Source organism: Equus asinus, chromosome 30 (genome assembly GCF_041296235.1).
Source record: "Equus asinus isolate D_3611 breed Donkey chromosome 30, EquAss-T2T_v2, whole genome shotgun sequence".
Lineage (NCBI taxonomy): Eukaryota > Metazoa > Chordata > Mammalia > Perissodactyla > Equidae > Equus > Equus asinus.
The window spans coordinates 16,881,960-16,897,410 of record NC_091819.1 but is presented as its reverse complement, the minus strand read 5'-3'; the positions used below and the strand labels follow the sequence as shown (position 1 = coordinate 16,897,410).

The 15,451-nt window shown below is 38.1% G+C and overlaps 1 long non-coding RNA gene across 1 annotated transcript in view; it reads right to left on the bottom strand.

The window, feature by feature from the left end:
* Positions 1-267: 267 nt before the first annotated feature.
* Positions 268-15,451, bottom strand: part of LOC123282290 (uncharacterized) — an 82,520-nt gene continuing 67,336 nt past the window's right edge. Inside the window, exons 2-4 of the long non-coding RNA XR_011499367.1 lie at positions 3,639-3,805; positions 2,452-2,627; positions 268-937 (exon numbers count right to left, since the gene is read on the bottom strand). This is a non-coding gene — a long non-coding RNA (uncharacterized lncRNA). The remainder of the gene's footprint in view (positions 938-2,451; positions 2,628-3,638; positions 3,806-15,451) is intronic.

The window sequence follows — 15,451 nt, the reverse complement described above, 5'->3', positions numbered from 1 at the left end:
TCGTGGGTGTGCCATTTGACATTCACGCCAGCAGTGCGCAGGGATTCTAATTTCTCCATATCCCTGTCAACACTTACATTCTGTTTTTTGAAAATAGCCATTCTAATGGGTACGAAGTGGTATCTCATTGTGATTTTGATTTGCATTTCCCTAATGATTAGTGATTTGAGCATCTTTTCATGTGCTTATTGGCCATTTGTGTATCTTCTTTGGGAAATACTTATTCATATCTTTTGCCCATTTTTAATCAGATTGTTTTTTGTTATTGTGGAGTTGTAGGAGTTCTTTATGTATTTTGGATATTAATTTCTTATCAGATATATGATTTGCAAATATTTTCCCCCATTTGATGGTTTCTTTTTCACTCTATTGATTGTCTCCTTTGATGCACAGAAGCTTTTAATTGTGATATAGTCCAATTTATCCTTTTTTTTCTTTTGTTGTCTTTGCTTTTGCCGTCATATGCAAGAAATCATTGCCAAATCCAATGCCATAAAGTTTTTCCCCTATGTTTTCTTCTAAGAGTTTTATAGTTTTAGTTCTTACATTTAAGTCTTCGATCCAATTTGTGCTAATTTTTGTTTAAGACAAGGGTCTACTTTCATTCTTTTGCATGTGGATATCTAGTTTGCCCAGCACAATTTTTTGCAAAGACTGTCTTTTTCTCATCGAATGGTCTTGGCACACTTGTCAAAAATTGTTTGACCATATATGTGAGGATTTGTTTCTGGGCTCTCTGTTTCATTCCATTGGTCCATATGTCTGTCTTTATGCCAGTAGCTCACAGTACCACAGTGTTTTTCTTACTGTAGCTTGTAGTAAGTTTTGAAATAAGAAAGTGTGAGATCTCCAATTTGGTTCTTCTTTTTCCAGATTATTTTGGCTATTCAGGGTCCCTTGCGATTCTACATGAATTTCAGGACGGATTTCTCTATTTCTGTAAGAAATGTCATTGGGTTAAATATACTTTTTCTGAAAGAACATCTACTACATGCACCAAAATCTTCCCTCTGTTTCTTTCCCAATGTGTGACTTCAGCATTTTCTTGTATTCTGCCCAACTAATGATATTTTATTTGCCTGTCATGTAGTCCCTGTGCCTTGTCTAAATTAGAGTGGTGGACCCAAGAGATCAGGTTGGCATCACTTTCCTTGGGCAGCCACTTCTCAGTTGGGTTGCCATCGCTCTTTGGAAGCTTTTTCCTTCTCTCTGTGCAAACAGACCATAGACCTCTGGCCCCCCACATCTCTGTGCTGCTGGATGGAGCGTGAGAAACTCTCACTCACGGTTGATGTAAACATGGTCATATGGCTAATAATGCCTCTGTATAGCTGGTAGGAACGCAGCTGGAAAATATAAAGATTCAGCCTTTCTCTGCCAACTGGATTTTAATGACCAAACCACAGAGGTTTGGACTATTTAAATAAAATAGGACAAATGGAAGAAAATCTAATATCCCTCCAAAAAAAAAAATCCCACGTGATTTGTAATCTGCAGGACTGTAAAACCAACGTTATATTTGAGAGGAAAAAAAGTGGAAACATTTCTTGGATATGCACAGCAGACACTATTTGGAGTTTCAGTATTTGACCCAATAAACTGTATTATTAAAAATTTGCAGGCAGAAATCTCTTCCTTTTTCCTTTTGGAGGTTTGGTTTGGTTTTATTTTTTTAGCTGTCTTCCAAAAGGAATTCCAAAGTTTTTTGACAATTTTATCATTTCTGACTTAAGCCTGTTGCAAATCTCTCTGAAACAACTAGGCCCAAGGGTGGCTCAGGCAGCTGCCTGAATTCCACGCAAATGTAAAAAGTCTCTTCAATTTTAAGTGCTATACTTTGTCGTAATAGAATCCAGATGCTTAAACCATTCAAAGATTACCTTTTACAGTGTGAACAGAAGCATGAATGTAAGTGTTATGTTAAAATGTAGTTAGATTCCAATTGTACTAAGCTTTTTGAGTGTAACTTCTGAAGGAGAGTTGAGGCAGAGAAGCCTAGGGAAAAGGGAACCAAAAAAAGTGGGCCTGGGAATATCTTCTCGTGCAATCACTGGAGAGAGTCATAATCAGATTAAGCTGCTGCAGAGTATACATAATTAACAGCAAAAGAGACCAAGAGGCTTCTTTTGAGACTGCTGTAATAAACTCAACAAGCAGGAGCAAGTAATTCAAAGGGAATTCCCATTATGAGGCGAAACTGAGCCCCCACAACTCAATACTCTGTCAGCTACTGTAACTTATCTTTACTTCCCAGTGGAGTGAGAAGGGAAGTTTCCTATAGTTTCTTACATGTTGTACATGTAGTGCAGGTGAGCTCTCAAAGTCTCATACCATTTAATTTACTGTTGATACGCTGACACATTCCCTGGTTTCACATCCACGTTCAGGGATGGCTACACACACAGCAACATGCATCAACACCCAATTGTCATGTCAGAATAAGTGACTCACTTTTTCAGCCATCAGAATGCCCGATGACCCAACGATAGACTCATCCATGGTACAGCCGACATAAAAGTTTGCATGGTACAAACTGCCCAATTGTTTTTGCCTTTAGGACAAAATGTTGGGGCACTACTTGCAGATTCTTAGTGATCAGTCTGTGAATGGTTGAGCAGATTGCTTTCCTAGAAAAAAAATGGGTACGAATAATTTTTACCATTTTGTATTTTCAGGTGTCATCAAAGGACATGCATGATATATTCACATGGTTTGTGAAATTGTTTTGGCTATGTCAGAATTGAGAGTTCATATTAGAGACCAATGATAAAGAATCCTACTAAAGGTCAAAAAAGGTGGCCTTCTGAATTGAGAGATTTCTGCTGAGATTCCAGTTACTTCACTAGGGATCATGGTTGCCTCATTCAGAAAATGAGGAAGTTGGACAAGATTTCTAAGCTCTCCACTGCTTTTAATATTTTGTGTTTCTAAAATCCTCAAATCAGGATAGATTCTCTGCATAGGAAGAGAAGTATTTTTTATAAATATGATCACAAAAGTTCAATGTCCCAAAAGCTGTAAGCTCCTATTGCCTTGCCTGCTGGGTTGCTTGAATTTCTGTCAGGAGAGTAGTCCTTTGGAATAAGATAGGTACTGTATCTTCAGAAGATTTGATTGAAAATGTAGTTGTGCTATCTGGGTAGGGTAGGACTAAGTTAATGTGGAACTGGATCCTTAGAGATGGAGCTGAGGAACCAGTAGTCCAGGTATTCAAAGAACGAGGATACTTGATGGAAAGGTCAGATAGTTGGCTTCAGACATTGGTGGTGGAGGAGGCTGTGAAAGTGGGAGTACGTAAAAATATTTATTATTAATATTATTTTTATTGTTGCGACTTCTTCGTGAATTTAATAGTATCCATACAAAGAAGCCAAAAGTTACTGATAGAAAGTTTTAGTCAATGAACTTGTCTTGTTCTCGGGAAAAGCAGAATAAATTTACATCCCAATGTCTCCAGGAGGGCAGTCCTTCCTCCCATGTGGTCATTTCTGTACTATCTGAGGAAGCCTGTTCCTTCCTAAGGGACACAAAGACAAGTGCTTGGTGGAGACCAAAACCTGGTAGGGAAACAAAGAGTTTGGGTCCACAGATCATGCTTCTATTTAGGCCTTTGAGTTGTGACTCCAGATAATGCATACCTACAGTTCAGTGCTGGAAGAAAGGCTGGGGTGAGGAAATCCATCTTTGTTGATCAACATTTTTCTGCCCAGAACTTTTCTAGGTGTTTTCAGTAGGTATTTAAGGTCCAGAGAAATTAAGCAATATGCCCAAGACGATACAGTCAGGAATTGATGTTCCTAGAAGCCTGAGAAAGAGGTCAGAAAGTTAGAGTAGTCAACTGTGTTAGTACAAATTCATTTATTGGCCCTTTATCTATTTTAAGTATTTGGAAAAAATTAGTGACGGCTCTGCTCCCTTCATCAGTGCAGAAACCCATCTGCTGGGGTAGTATGTCCTATGGAGAAGCCTAGAAGGAGAGGTGTTGGAAATTATTGCTTCCCTAGAGATATAGCCAAGATATTTCTTCTCTAAAACACGCATCTGAGAGGCTGTTCACATTCTCAGAAGTGTGGTGCCAGCTTTGGACTCAAAGCTCTTCACAATATGGCCCCAGACCAGTCGCCAAGTTTCATTTGCAGCCTTCTCTCTCCCTATGCTGCTTGGTGGTGCCCGTCAAAGTTGGTACTTTCATGCTCCTTTATGTGATGGGACAAAATATTTTAATCTGTGGGAGTCCACAGCCTTCCTGCAGAGAGGAGACTTGATATCACTTCTTCCCCCATTTTGGAGGGCCATTCTGTTTCTGGATTTGGGAATGTAGAATTGGGATATAGGGCAATAGGCAAGTGCTTCAAGTACTTGGAAAAAAAGGGGATGGAAAGAAAAGTCCAAGTCCTCTGAATCAAGCCCCAGGAGAAAAGGAACCAGAGCTGAAGAGGGTCAACAATCATAGAGCTTGCAATGAGAGGAAATGGAGAAAATGGAAGAGGGAGAAGAGGGAGAGATGGATGAGAGAGAGAGAATTCTTCTCAGGCAGGAGAATGGGAGCTTCCTCAAGTTGTAAAGACCTGGAGGACTGGACAGCCTTGGGGGTTTTGACAAGAGTTGCTGTGAGCAATGCACTTAGATCTCCTTTAATGTTTTTAAGAGCTGCAAGTCAAGATGAAAATTTCTGCTCTTAGTATGCTCCTCGGAATATGGCTCATCCCAGGACTGACCCACTGAGTCATAGTCACACTCGCCATTGCTTATGATTTTCCCCTGCATTAAATACCTTTCTTTTTTCTACCAGCAATAGTTTGCTTTCCCTTCAAAGGCAGGCTCAAATATGATTTCCTTAGAGTATTTCCCATTGCACCACTCTACCTTGGTCCAACCAATCAGTCCTCCCTAAGCACTCCAGAAGCATTTTTCATTATTTTTAAATTTTTACATTTATTTATTTCCCTTGGAGAAGTCAGTTTATTTGCATAGTTTCCAGAAATTTGATTTAGAAATCATTTAAAACTTTTTAACTAATTTTTATTTCCAGCAAAGCTTCATGCTAATAGTTTTAAAAGTCAAGGAGAAGTAAACAATTTATAAAGTCATATGTACCATACCCCACCCCTCCGTACCCCTAGTTCTGCTTCTCAGAGGCAAGCCCTGTACTTGTGTTTTTGGTTTGTTTATTTCTATTTGTTTTAAATTTTTAATGATAATCAGAAGTACTTTTTAAGTTACCTCAATTATGGTACTTATTACAGTCTGGCACTTTATATATGAGGATACATTTGTCTTGTTCATATGCTTTCACTCCATCAGTTTTGTATTCCTAGATAGTATTTTGCAAGGTGCCTTGAGTGTTGCATATGACAGGATATATTGCACTGAATTGAATAAATCCAGATTCAGTCTGGTCCCAATCAATCCAAATATTCAAGTTTGTGCTGTACACTGGCTTTGATGCACTAACATTCACACAAGGTTTAAAATATTTTATACAACTAGAATATAGAGTGTTAGTAGAATTCATTTTTTTCCGTCCTTTTATATGCATGAAGACAGAATGCTGATGCGACAATTTATAAGTCTAAAGTAGTCTTTTTTATTGTCTCCATTTCATACGTGTCTGAATCTGTTATTTGGGAAGGTTATATAAAAGAAACAAAAAGAATATTTAAAAAATATTGTCCCATTTTATTTGGTTTCATTACTAAGGAGATTTGTATGCCCACCCTGTTCAAAGTTAAATGAGCCTGCTCAAATCCTTTTGAGGCTTAAGTGGAATATAAATAAAGAAAGAAGGAACACACTCTCTGTTCTTGCTGGGAAAAATATTAGTGTGGTGCCAGGTTTGTGATAGTAAAGTGAAGTGATTCACCGGGTCATTACAGGGACTGCTATCCAAACTCTGTTTTTGCTTAATGATGTAGATACTTCAGGATTGTTACAGTTTGAATTATACACATGATTGCTTCAATTCTCCTTTTTATTTTGGATAATTGAAAACCTTGTCTTTGGGACCACAGCAGACACTGTTGGTGGCCTCGCCAGCAGCCTTAATCCCGTTTTTTCTTTCTGACAGAGCTCTCCAGCCCCCGCCATGTTTTCCCTTGGGAATCCACTGCTCTCTCATGTGATTCAGAAGGAGTGACTATCTCCAGGTCAGGAGTAAAGTTAAAATGAATATGCCAATAGTAATTGGCCTCAGCATGGTCAGAGATGTAATTCTGGCCAGGGAGACACAGGGATAGTCTTCTGGAGGGTAGCTGGGAAAGATTTCCTTTACTCCTAAGTTATAACAAAAATGATAAAAGGAAGAAGCTATCTTTACACATTGTAGTGCCTGGTTTTGATGATTGGAACTACCTAAGAACAAAGCTGACATGCTGAGGATGACAGAATAAAAAATGTGGAAAGATTCGGCATCCTTGATATTGTCTTTGCATGCCAAATTATGCGGTCCTAGGGTTACTCGACCTTAGTGTTAAATGCTGGGTGAGACGAAGAATGTACTTCATTGTCTAAGACAGATAGGCTTCTATTGTTTGTTATTTGCTGCCAAAGGCCTGGTAACTGATCTAGAGAAATAGGGATATAAGAGAAGTAGAAAGATGTAGTTTTTATCAGATTATAATTTCATTAGAGAGTAAATCCAAAAAGGAAATGAATGAAGAAAAATCATAAAGTCATAAATCAAAGAGAGGGTCTTAACTGTTTTTGTCCATTTGAACACTTGTTTGTATGATTAAGTCTGTGTCTTCCTTCCCAGACAAATATTTTTAAATAAATAAAATGCAAAGACTCACACACAAAAAAATAGATTTAAAGTTTCCTAGATTAAGAACTTCAGAAGGATACATAATTCTATATGACACTTAGCGTTCTTTTTCATGGAATTAAGCTCTCAGAATCAGCATGACTTGTGTGCCCAAGCCCAGTGACAACTTGTTCCATGGCTAAAAAGTGAAAATTTCAGTCAAACCAATTATCTTGTGTTTCAAACAATAGTATAACAAATTTAACTTAAAAGATTCAACTAAATGTAATCAAGTTATTTTCCAATATACACACTACCAAAGTCATTACCAAGTGACAAGAAATTATTTTATTTTCCCATTTTTTGAGTATAAAGACACTCATAAATAAAGGAAGTGTACTTCTGTCCGCTTTAGCTGAAGGAGCTGTGTAGTAAAGTATGTTATCGGTCACATGTATATGCTATCTCTCCTCCCCCATTTATGAGGACTATGCACATGAGTTTTTTTCCCTAATAGCCTCTTTGTGGGAAGATTATACTTCCTGCCCCAATGATATCAAGCTTGACCATATGACTTGATTTGGCCAACAGAATATGAGCAGAAGTGAAGTGTACCACTTCCCAGCTGAGCTTTAGAGCAATTATTGTGGTTCTACCATCATTCTTTTCCCTCTGTCATGAGAATATGATGTACCAGATAGGGGTCCCTGCTTTAGTCTGGATCCTAGAATGATGAGGACACATGGAACACAACCTGGTCCATAGGTGACAGGTCACACGAGCAAGAAATACACCTTTGTAGTTGTAAGTCACTTAGATTTTGGAGTTGTTTATCACCAAAACAAAACTTAATGAGAAGTAATTAATACGAGTTGATATTTATGAGGAATCATTTTGATTTCTCCACAATTATCCTCTTTTCTGTTACCTTGCCAAATTCGTCATATTTCTAACTCCTTTTTGGTATCAGATATATTGTTTCTCAAACTGCAGCAGATTGGACTTTTAAATTTTTTAGTAAGATTTCCTTTCTCCCTGCTTTCAGGTTAGTGAGTTGTACAGCTATTATCTTTATTAGACAAGATTTGAGTGGGTGGGAAATTGGTTATACGGTTAGATAGATCACTCCCACCATGGCAACGTGATGTGGACTTAGCCTGAAGCCAACATGTCTAGATGAAACCTTTTGGTTGGAGAATTAACTAACCAGAATTGAGATAAGGCCATATGAACAAAATAAAAAGCCTGGATTAAAATTTAAAATGTAGTCAATCATCTTGATATTTTTTATTGTCAACACACCCAACCTCCAGATACTGAAGTTTAAAGTTATCATCATAGATGGTCTTAGCCATATTGGCTGAAAGTTTATGGCTTCACTAGATCACAGCTGAGGCTCCCAGAGAAGCCATCAAGACAAAGATAACAATTTTCTAAGAATAAGGGAAAATTTTTAAGTTGAAATTTCACTGCTGTCCTGGGAGGTGCTGGCCCTGATTTTCATTTATCATGGTCACATCTGCACTTCTGACTTGTTTGATAGTCCTTCTTTTATGACTAAACATGAAAGGAATTTTGGTTTTGTGGAATGCTGTCAAGAAAAGAGAAGAGGGGGTCTGTTCTGGCACCATTCCCAGGTCTAAACTTGGAGGTATCCAGGGAAGAGCTGTTATTAATTGACATTGACAGTCAAATAAAATAGATCAACTCCTGGTGATCCAAGGCTCTTTATTCAAGTTCCAGGCATCATAGGTTCTTCTATTCCTCTTGCTTGAAGCTTTCCCTTGTGTCATTTTGTTCTTTATTAACACTTCTTTCAGAAAAGTAGAAAGTGTTTGCCTAACTTTGTTAAGTAGCTCAGGCAATAAATTAGCACGGAGGATGCTAAACCATTGAGATTTGAAAATTGTAGATTAATGTCATGTGTGAAAGTGTGCTGCTCATTAAGTAATGGCTGAAAATCACTCACATAGACACAACTAACCTCCTTCTACCTTGCCCAACTGATGGTCACTTACTCATCTTTTAGGAAATGATTCCAGGATCACCTTTCTGTGAATCCTTTCCAAACTCTTAGTCAATTGATGTATGCTTCTTCTGGACAATTTTAGGACCCTGTACCTACCTTCATCATACTTTTACTGCAGCACTGTTGTATTGTGCTGGCTTGTTTGATATATCAATACAGTGAAAAAATAAAAAATAAATATGATATCTAATGCAACTATTAGATTTTCCACCAAACGCATATAAACGAATCTAAACAGATTGTTTAAACACTTTTTGAATATAGAAGCACCACATTTAACTGAATTTTCCAACTTTTTACCTGTCAGTTGGTTGTGGTGGTTTCATATAGATATAGCTTAAATAGACAACTTGACTCTTGGTGGAATTTATAAAAATGATACACTGATTAGCTCAGGAACCTAAAATTAAAGACAATATACTTTATGTGGCTCCAATACAAATTCATATGTGAATAAACTCAAATAGAGACTATATGATGATAATTGTTCATGAAAGAGGAAAGAATGATTCTTCTATCGAAGTGAGATTTACTTTCTCTTATTTAAATTCTGACTTGTTTGTTCACAAATATTTATTGAACCATTCCTCTGTGCTTGGAATATTAAGGGGTTTATATTTTATCAAGGGAAAACAAACTAAAAAGTAATCAGAAAATCAAGATCAGATGGTGATAAGATCTCTGAAGACAGTACAAACAGCAGGATGGAAAAAATGACTGAGAAGCTGTGGCTGCTTTAGAGTGATTGATCAGGGAAGGCATAGCCCAAGGAAATCACATTTCAATTGATCTTGGAATAATACAAAGGTGCCAGCTATAGAAAGACAAGATCAGAGGTTGGCGTGCAAAGGTCAAAAGGTGAGAAGCAGAATGTATTAGGGAACGGAAGGTAGGTGGATTGTGGAAGTTGGTGCTTTGGGCTGCAAGTAACAATACTCAATGCAAACAGATTTAAACACTAAGGAATATTTATTATTACACGTAAGAACGTAGAGTCAGAGTTGAGTTATTCAGTTGCTCAATGACATTATCAAGAACCTAGTTCCTTTCAGCACTCAGTCTGTCTTTGTTCTTTGTCTACGTCTCCTTATGGTCACAAGATGAATCCATAGTTCTGACCAGGAATCACATGTTGACCCAGCAATGTTTAGCTGAAGAAGAGATCATCTAAACCTATTTGGTTCATTTTAAGGGGTAATTTTACCAAAATTCTCTTCCCCTGTGGCCCATTTGAATAGAATCAGACCAAATTTCAGGACCTAAGTCAATTACTGTCTGGAAGACTGGGATTACCATAAAGAGTTTAGAGTAGTCAGGATTTTTTCCCCCTAAACCATGTAAATCTAGATGTTACCTTCACTGAGTAGTATCAGAAAAACAAACACCACGGAGTTCTGCTAACAAAGAAGAAAAAGCAGACTGGACACTGGGCACTTCAGAGTCTGCTCAGTAGGTCAGTGTGGCTAGAATTAGGTGAGTGAGAGAAAGAGGAGGTCAAAATGAAGTTGGAAAAGTGGATAGGGGCCAGTTTATGTGGAGCCTTCCAGACCATGGTAAGAAGGGTAAGTTTCACTTATTCTAAGGGAAATGGGAAGGCACTGAATGAGAAAAACATGATCAGGTTTGCACTTTTAAAATCTCTTATGTAGATCTGCACTGTCTGACACATAGTGTGAGCCACATAGGTAATTTTCAATTTTTTAATAGCTACATTAACAAAGGTAAAGAAAAGGGCAAACCTAATCTTAACCTGTTTTATTTAACCTCTATCCCAAAAATATCTCTTCAACATGTAACCAATATAATACAAAAATTTATCAATCAGAAATGCTGCCATTTGTGACAACATGGATGGACCTTGAGAACATTATGCGAAATGAAGTAAACTAAGCAGAGAAAGACGAATATTACATGGTATCACTTATTTGAGGAAAACTTAGAAACAGAGTTATAAGAGTGGTTGTCAGGGGCCTGGGAGTGGGAGAAGTTAGGAGAGGTTGGTAAAGGGTACAAACTTTCAGCTATAGGATGAATAAGATCTGAGGATTTAAGGTAGTACATAGTGAGTAGAATTGATACACTGTATTATATCATTGAAATTTGCTAAGAGAGTAGAACTTAAATGTTCTCACCAAAATAATAATAATATTAAATAAATAAATCTGTGAGGTGATGGGTGTGTCAATTAACTAGATGCTAAATGGTAGGAACCCTTTCATAATGTACATGTATGTCAAATTACCACAATGTACACTTTAAATATACTTTTATTAGTTAATTATACCTTAATGAAGCTAAAAAAATGTAGAAAAAATTATCAATTATTTTACCTACTTTTTCTTTTTTGTGGTATTAAGTCTTCAAAATCTAGTATGTGCTAGCCACATTTCAAATGCTTAATGGCTGCATGTAGCTAGTGGCTACTGTTTTGGACAGCACCAGTGTAGATAATGAGTTATGGAGCGGCAAGAGAGGAAGCAGGGAGTAGACAATCATGGCAAGAGTCCTGGAATGAGACAGTGGTGTCTTGTCTGTGAACAAGAGATGAAGTCAATGACTTTGATGGATATATATTTGGACATAAAGACAATTAGGCTTGCTATTATTTCTGCCGTTTACTAGCTGTGTGATCTTGGACAAACGACTTAACCTCTTAAAGACCAGGTTTTTCCTTTGTCAAATAGGAATAATATAGCATTCCTTTCCTACAGTTGAGAGAGTGGGATGAGATAATCCAGGGAAAGCACTTATCAGACTCCTGGAACAGATTCAGCTGTTGTGTTTTTTTTTTGAAGATTGGAAACTGAGCTAACATTTGTTGCCAATCTTTTATTTTTTCTCTTCTTCTTCTTTTCCCCAAAGCCCCCCAGTACACAGTTGCATATCCGAGTTGTGAGTTCCTCTGGTTGTGCTATGTGGGACGCTGCCTCAGCATGGCTCAAAGAGTGGTGCTAGGTCTGCGCCCAGGATCCGAACTGATGAAACCCCAGGCCACTGGAGAGTGCGCAAACTTAACCACTCGGCCACGGGACTGGCCTCAGATTCAGCTCTTTGAAACATGTGAAAGTAGTGTAAATGAAGAACTCTAAGACATCAGAGGAGGCAGAGAGTATTTCTGAAGGTAGTGATCGAAGAAAGTCACTTTTAAACAGAGCCATGAAGGATAAGCAGACTCGAGACAGGCAGATGTGATAGAAGCAGGTGCCTCAGAAGGAGGTACGGAGGTAGCAAATCTCAAGGTCCATGTAGGAAGTGGCCAGTAGTTAGATTGGGACCAAAAGAAGGTTAAGTACAGGAGAGCAATGAAAGATATGGTTGAAAACGGATATGGCATGGAATAATCAGAACCACAGCTAAAAAGTGAAATTTTATCATACAAGTAATGAGAAGTTTTGTTCTATTTTAATCAGAGTCGTGACATCAGAGGGCTATTTTAGGAAGATCAACCAGTTCAGTAGTGCTCAAGAGAAATTAGAGAAAGAAAATATTACACTCAGGAGAACTAATCAAGAGGCTATTGTGATTGTCCAGGCCTGAGACAAAGGAATGGGATAGACAGATGAATGCAAAAAATATTCTGGAGAAACATTTTATTGCTACATTGTTTTATATTCCTTTGTCCCAAATTCTTTGTAGAACTCCAATTTTGCTTACATAACACCAAGTTCTTCATTGTTTTCAAAAGTTAAAGGCCATGCAGACCAACAGAACAAACATATCTAATGCAAGTGTTAAAAATGGGTAAAAAAGAGGGGCCAGCCTAGTGGTGCAGTGGTTAAGTTTGCACTTTCCGCTTTGGTGGCCCAGGGTTTGCCGGTTTGGATCCCCAGTGTGGACGTGGCACTGCTTGTCAAGCCATGTCCCACATTTAAAGTAGAGGAAGATGGACAAGGATGTTAGCTCAGGGCCAGTCTTCCTCAGCAAAAAGAGGAGGATTGGCAGCAGATGTTAGCTCAGGGCTAATCTTCCTCAAAAGAAAAGGGCAAAAAAAGATTTAAAAGTAAGATTTATCCAGCACTGTTGGGAAATTAATTATCCATATAAGTTAATCTTCCAGGTCACTGAAGCTTTTTTCTTTAAACACCAAATATTTTAAAATTTTAATTATTTTGGTTGCCTACACGTCTAGTTTAACATGTTGTGTAGCAACTGGCTAGTAAGGGAACAGCATGGAAAACTCATGTGCATGTGTATGTATGTGTGTGGTAACTTATTTTAATGGAAACAGCATGAGATTTGGGTTAGAAATAGACATACTATCCTCTTGCTGTGTGACCTTGGACAAGCCGCTTCGTATCTCTGGATTTCAGAAAGAGGAGATTGAAGTAAAAGATCTCAGAGTCTTCTCCCTGCTATGACATTCTGTTAATCTATCAAAACAGAGAAGAGAGAGAAGTTTCAAGGGGATTAACATTTCATTTTGGTATCCCTTAGTACATTACTGGCTTGAGAAAACTGGCCAAAATAGAAGGACAAAGCATGCATGCATATCTCTCTAAACAAAGCAGAGATTAACTGTTTTAGGAAGGCGTGATTTACTTCTCAGAAATATAAAAATTGACACTGAAAGACCACATTTGCCAAAAAGGAATGTTTTTGAAATCAAAGATTCTCGCCAAGCTCAATCCCTCTAAGATTCAAGTTCTCTTTCCCCCTCACTGTTGTCATAAATAATGTGAATAATAATTTTCCCTTAATAACACCTTTCTTCTGGAGCCATTGAGTGTTACTATTGGAAAAGCAACTTTTTCTGTTTCTAAGAAATAAGGCTTTACAGAGAAAGCTCCTTGGACATCAAACCATCTCTTGTGCATGTATTTCACAAGTACGTTGCTAAGTTGAATGTGAAGGAGCTCAAAGCCTGGACTTAAAAGCTGAAGAGAAAGTGCATGGTAAAGCACATTCCTGCATTCTCTGAGCTCTCAACACTGAGAAACAGCTTGAGAGGTGCAGCAAGCTGGAAACACAAAGATGCATATACTCCCTAACAGATAAAGCTGTTCTGATCAGTGGTTTGAAAGAAAGGTCAGCTTTAAAATTTCTCCTCAGTTAGGCTCTCGCGGTGAAAGGAAAAACATCTGACAGGTAAATCATACTACCAGAGACATGGAAGGAATCTGAAAGAGTGAAGTAGTCCATTCTCCCCCCATCGGCTCGAATCTCCAGTCCTCATATAAAAGAAGATAGGACACTGGGAGCCTACCAGCCTGTTCTCTAACTCAGAGGTCAGAGGGTTAATGGCTATAAACCTGTGCAAAACAGACTCTTAGCTAGTCTGCATCTGCATCAGAGAACGAGGAATCATATTACACACATGCACACACGCTTTGCACTAGCCTAGGTTAAGCTGTTATGAGAAAAACATGTTCTTTTTTTCAGTATTTTGTTGCCTGTGCAGAAAAAGAAATTCGAATTTTAGTTTCTAAGGAATCTTCATTATTAGAACGTTTCTCTTCTCTTTTATCATAAATTCTCATTTTGTATTTTAATCAATTTTCACGTCTTTTCTATTCACAAGTGGAAAGAACAAGGTAAGCAGAAGCTTGTCCCCACTAGAGAAAGCTGTCCAGACATCACGAAAGTGTGTTCTTTCTCGACGAGAGCCCACTCCTCTGGCCATCAAGGAGCATGTTTTGAAAACAGGCTCCTCATGGTTTTATGTGAAAATAAGGGGTTTATGGGTCTGGTTTTATTAAAAGTGGTATGAATCTGCAAAGAAATGTTCTCTTCTATTTCCTTTTCCAATTCTGAAATAATATTGCTTGAGCACGTGTATGCATATGTGTGTATGCATGTGTGAACATACTTACACAAATCTTTTTCTTTCCAGTCTCATTTACTTAAACAAATATACTTGAGAGTTTACTCTCTGGCTGAGACTTTGCTGGGAGCTGGAATATGAGGAAGAATAAAAATAATTGTGACCTCGTCTCTCATGGAACTTGAGCTTTCATATGGGGGCAGATGTTTGTTAAATAACTACATCAATGTCTATGAGTGCCAACTGCCAATAAACATTTTGAAGGCAAGCCTCACAGTGCTGGGAATCTGAAGGGAAAAACGGCAAACTCTGAAAGGAGATTGTCTAATCAATAAATTCTTCACTAATAAGAAGCAGGGATAACTAAAATTTATCACCAAGAAAGTCTCATCATGCAAGTTTTCCAGCACCATTCCAGAAGCTTACTAAAGTGGGAAGGGCTTTAGATAAGCTTTCAAGATTCTAAACCTGAACTTGGTATGTTCAAGTTCCCCCAGCGCTATGTAAAGATCTTGCTGGCTACAGTCCATGATCAACAAGGCTCTATTGGAATTTCTGACACGTGGAGAGACAGGTTGACAATCCTGACTGAATTTTCCAAAGTTATGGTTTTACATTGTTTTGGCTGCCATGACAGTTCTAAACGAAACTTACAAGACCTTGGGCAAACAGGCATGGCTGACTCTCAGAGGGAGGAGATTTCGATGCAGCTGCTCTGAGTAGATACCCACACACTCAGCTTTCTGCGCATTATATAACCGGATGTCATGCCCAGTTCCAGTCTCGTGGCCTTTTCATAACCAGCCCTTTTATGTGTTATGTGTAAAGTTTGAAATAAAGCCGTCTTTGACCACCATGCCTCAGAAACGATGGTTTTGCTTCCAGGTGTGTCAGGTAATAGAAAATTTGAGGCTTGCAT